This window comes from Manis javanica, chromosome 14 (assembly GCF_040802235.1).
Source record: "Manis javanica isolate MJ-LG chromosome 14, MJ_LKY, whole genome shotgun sequence".
Classification (NCBI taxonomy): domain Eukaryota; kingdom Metazoa; phylum Chordata; class Mammalia; order Pholidota; family Manidae; genus Manis; species Manis javanica.
In genome coordinates, this window is record NC_133169.1 from 85,884,630 (window position 1) to 85,890,318 (window position 5,689).

At 36.3% G+C, this 5,689-nt stretch overlaps 1 protein-coding gene across 1 annotated transcript in view; it reads left to right on the plus strand.

Moving 5' to 3' along the window:
* The window catches only part of CTNNA1 (catenin alpha 1), a 208,072-nt gene that overhangs the window by 91,113 nt on the left and 111,270 nt on the right, over nt 1-5,689 (plus strand). The window lies entirely within an intron of this gene.

The following is a 5,689-nucleotide window of genomic DNA, read 5'->3' on the forward strand; positions in this document are numbered from 1 at the left end:
ACCTTCAGTACGCCTAAAATTCATTATCATATCTAGGTGCCATCTACTTTTGGGTAAAATGGAATGCTGAAAATATTTATAGTTGATGTTTTTTTCATGATCCATATAGAACGTTATCAGAGTAGGTAATTGTGGAGAATAGCTGTGCTAGGTAAACTGAGCAGTGTTTTTGAGTTTTAAGGTTTGTGAAATTCGATACCTTTTTTTTTTTTTTTGCCATAGAAAATTCTGTACTTGTTGGTTTTTTCTCTACTGTCAATATCTACCTTTTTTCTTTTTTAATAACTTCCTCCTTCATTCCAGTTATTTAATGCTAACTTAGGGTTACTGTAGTATAGACCTTGTACTCAATATTTTACTGTGGCAAAGAAGGAATAAATTTTAAAAAAATTCTATAAAATCATTTTTGGGGGAAGAGGGACAATACGGATTAGTTCTCTGTAATGATTTTTGCCTGTTTAATGCTTGTGAGGAAAAGATCTTGGTACTTTTTCATTTGTTCATTTGCAGTACATCTTGTTTGTTCACTTCCATGCCTATACAAATGCATGTATAATGGTTAGTCATGATGAAATTCCTAGGGTGAAGATGAATTCCTTCCTGTGTTTATCTTGTTTATGCCATATTTTGAAATTAGTGTAGCATATTGAATTTTTTTTAAGCCATTACCATGTTTTGATCATATGTGGTCTACCTTGGAAAAATGAGATTAGAGGCTTAGTTAAATCAAATGGAAAAAGTGGTTGATAAGTCACAGTGAATATGTGGGACACATTTAAAAATCAGAAAATACAAAAAATGGATAACTTGAAGAATAGCTCCCAAAGCTATCATATGTAACTGAAGTGCTACAAGTGTCCAATCAGTTATGATAAGGAAATGACTTAAAAAATGGCCTTTAATGGAAGAATGTATGGTAAATCTGTTCTCATTTTTCCATACTAGAGCTTCATAACCAGTCTATCAGATAACCTTTGAGTCTTGGAGTTTGTCTGATCTTGGGCTAGTCATTTCTAGTCAAGAGTAACCTTCTGGTGTTTCCCCAGAGTGTCATACAAATAGTACTTTCTCTTGTGCCATGAATTTAAGTAAAGGTGGGAAACACACTGAAAACATGGAGACCCTAACAGCGCTCTTACATAACATTTTATTATGTAAGTGAAAACTAGAACAATGATTGACACTGGGCTGAAATTTAAGGATTATGGTGGAGGTTTTGAAAGAAAATATATTAGGATTCAGAAATACATTTCGCAATATGGTCTCTGGGCAGGTTTCTCCTAAAGATGAAAAATTTAGTTTCCTTGTATTGATTCATGTGAGCGGAGTAGAGTCTGTCAAAAAGTGATGGAGTGCAGATGAAATGGGGAATGAAGCACACTTGAAGAAAGCTTACAACAGTAGAACGGTCTGCAGGAAGCAGTCCCAACTGGGGACAGATTTTTTTACTTAGAAAGCATTCAAAAACATTTGGAACCTCTGGTGACAATCAGAACTTAAGTGACATTGTCTACCTGTCACTCAGTTCATATTGAGTATGCTTCACGTGCAAAGTAGTGTACTGGGTACTATGTACGAGGAGGAATGAGGCACTGATCCTTCACTTCTGAAACAGACAGGGTCACTACAGGGACTTTATTGGGAATGCCATCATAGATACTGTACAGATGTCATGGGGATTGCAAAGAGGATGCCATTATTTCTAGCTGGAAAGCCAGAGAAGACTTATTTTATGTCCCCAAGGATTTATTTTATGTCCCCTAGGGTGAGCTCTACCTTGATTTTTTTTCTTTTAAAGTTCACTTTTACAGCAGGATACACATTCTTCGCAAGTGTACATGGAACGTTTCCCAGAATAGATCACGCACTAGGCCATAAAAAGGGCCTCAGTAAATTAAAAAAGATTGAAATTGTACCAACCAGCTTCTCAGACCACAGAGGTATAAAACTAGAAATAAATTATGCAAAGAAAACAAAAAAGCCCACAAACTCATGGAGGATTAACAACATGCTCCTAAATAATGAATGGATCAATGGCCAAATAAACACAGAGATAAGGCAATATATGGAGACAAATGAAAACAACAATTCAACAGGGCAAAACCTGTGGGACACAGCAAAGGCAGTTCTAAGAGGAAAGTATATAGCAATACAGGCTTACCTCAAGAAACAACAATCCCAAATGAAGAGTATAAACTCACAATTAATGGAACTAGAAAAGAAGAACAAATGAGGCCCCAAGTCAGTAGAAGGAGGGACATAATAAAGATCAGAACAGAAATAAATAAAATCAAGAAGAATAAAACAATAGAAAGAACAAAAGCCAAGATATGGAAGCAACGTAAGTGTCCATCAGTAAATGAATGGATAAAGAAGATGTGCTATATATACACAATGGAATACTATTCAGCCAGAAGAAGAAAACAAATCCTACCATTAGCAACAGCATGGATGGAGCTATAGGGTATTATGCTCAGTGAAATAAGCCAGGCGGAGAAAGACAAGTACCAAATGATTTCCCTCATTTGTGGAGTATAACTACGAAGCAAAACAAGAAACAAACAGCAGCAGACTCACAGACTCCAAGAAGTGACTATTGGTTACCAAAGGGGAAGGGTGGAGGAGGGTGAATGGGAGGGAGGGAGGAAGAAGGGGATTGAGGGGTATTATGGTTGTTACATATGGTGTTGGGGGTTCATGGGGAAGACAGTGTAGCACAGAGAAGACAAGTAGTGACTCTGTGGCATCTTACTACATTGATGGACAGTGACTTCAGTGGGGTATGGGGGGGACTTGATAATATGGGTGAATGTAGTTAGCACAATGTTTTTCATGTGAAACCTTCATAAGAGTGTTTATCAATGATACCTTAAAAAAATAGAAAGAATCAATGAAGCTAGGAGCTGGTTCTTTGAGAAATAAACAAAATAGACAAACCCTTAGCCAGACTTAGCAAGAAAAAAAGAGTGTATACACATAAACAGAATCAGAAATGAAAAAGGAAAAATCACAACAGACACCATGGAAATACAAAGCATTATTAGATAATACTATAAAAAGTTATAAGCCAATAAGTTGGACAACCTAGAAGAAATGGACAACTTTCTAGAAAAATATAACCTTCCAAGACTGACTGAGGAAGAAACAGAGAATCTGAACAGATCAATTACCAGCAATGAAATAAAATTGTTAATCATAAAACTACCTAAGAGGAAAACCTTGGCCCACAGCTGAATTTTATCAAACATTTAAAGAAGAGCTAATACCCATCCTCCTCAAAGTATTCTGAAAGAGGAAGGAGTATTTCCAAGCTCATTCTACGATGACAGCATCACTGTAATACCCAAAGCAGACAAAGACATCACAAAAAAAAAAAAAGAAAATTACAGACCAGTATCCCCAATGAACCATAGATGCAGAAATCCTCAACAAAATATTAGGAAATCGAATCCAAAAGTACATCAAAAAGATCATCCATCATGACCAAGTTGGATTTATTCCATGGATGCAAGGATGGTACAATATTTGAAAGTCCATCAGCATCATATACCACATCAATAAAAAGAAGGACAGAAATCACATGATCATCTCAATAGATGCTAAAAAAGCATTTGACAAAATTCAACATCCATTCATGATAAAAACTCAACAAAATGGGTATAGAGGGTAAGTACTTCAACATAATAAAGGTCATATACAACAAACCTGCAGCCAACATATACTTAATAGTGTTCCTCTAAGATTGAGAACAAGACAAGAATGCCCACTCTTCCCACTTTTCTTCAACATGGTATTGGAAGTCCTAGCCACGGCAGTCACATAACATGAAGAAATAAAAAGCATCCAGATTGGTTAAGGAAGAATTAAACTGTCACTGTTTAGAGACAACATGGTATTTTATTATACATAGAAAACTCTGAAGACTCCACCAAAAATCTATTAGAACTAATAACTGAATTCAGCAAAGTTGTTGGATACAAAATTAACACATAGAAGTCTGTTGCATTCCTATATATTAATGGATTAGCAGAAAGAGAAATCAGGAAAACAACTCCATTCACAATTGCATCAAAAAGTATAAAGTACCTAGGAAGCAACCTAACCAAGGAGGTGAAAGACCTATATACTCTGAAAACTACAAGACATTCATGAGAGAAATTAAAGAAGACACTAATAAATGGAAGTACCTCCTGTTCTCATGATAGGAAGAATTAATATTGTGTAAGTGGCCATCCTGCCTAAAGCAGTCTACAGATTCAATGCAGTCCCAATCACAATACTAACAACATTCTTCAATGAAGTAAAACAAATAGTTCTAAAATTCATATGGAACCACAAAAGACTCTGACTAGCCAAAGCCATCCTGAGAAGGAAGAATAAAGCTGGGGGGATTACACGCCCCAACTTCAAGCTCTACTACAAAGCCACAGTCATCAAAACAACTTGGTTCTGGCACAAGAACAGACCCATAGATCAATGGAACAGAACAGAGAGCCCAGATATAAACCCACACATCTGTGGTCAATTAATATATGATAAAGAAGCCATGGATATACAATGAGGAAATGACAGCCTCTTCAACAACTGGTGTTGGCAAAACTGGACAGCTACATGCAAGAGAATGAAACTAGATTACTGTCTAAATCCATACACAATAGTAAACTCAAAATGGATCAAAGATGTGAATGTAAGTCATGAAACCATAAAATTCTTAGAAGACATAGGCAAAAATTTCTTGAATATAAACATGAGCAACTTTTTCCTGTACACACCTCCTTAGGCAAGGGAAACAAAAGCAAAAATGAACAAATGGGGCTACATCAAACTAAAAAGCTTCTGTACAGCAAAGGACACTATCAGCAGAACAAAAAGGCATCCTACAGTATGGGAGGATATATTTGTAAATGACATATCTGACAAGGGGTTAACATCCAAAATATATAAAGAACTCACACGCGTCAACACCCAAAAAGCAAATAACCCTGCTAAAAAAATGGGTGGGGGATATGAAGAGACAATTCTCCAAAGAAGGAATTCAGATGGCCTCAGGCACATGAAAAGATGCTCCACATCACTAATTATCAGGGAAATGCAAATTAAAACCACAGTGAGATACCTCATACCAGTTAGGATGACCAACATGGAAAAGACAAGGAACAACAAATGCTGGCAAGGATGTGGAGAAAGGGGAACCCTCCTACACTGTTGGTGAGAATGTAAATTAGTTCAACCATTGTGGAAAGCAATATTAAGGTTCCTCAGAAAACTAAAAATAGAAATACCATTTGACCCAGGAATTCCACTTCTAGGAATTTACCGAAAGAATACTAGATCCTGGATTCAAAGACATATGCACGACTATGTTTATCATAACACTATTTACAATAGCCAAAATATGAAAACAACCTAAGTGTCCCATCAGTAGATGAATGGATAAAGAGGTGGTAATATACATAACGGAATATTATTTAGCCATAAAAAAGAAATCCTACCATTTGCAACAACATGGATGGAGCTAGAGGATGTTATGTTCAGTGAAATAAGCCAGGCAGAGAAAGATAAGTACCAAATGACTTCACTCATTTGTGGAATATAAAAACAAAGCAAAACTGAATGAACAGAATAACAGCAGACTCAGACTCCAAGAAGGGGCTAGCAGTTACCAAAGGAAAGGGGTTGGGGAAGTTGG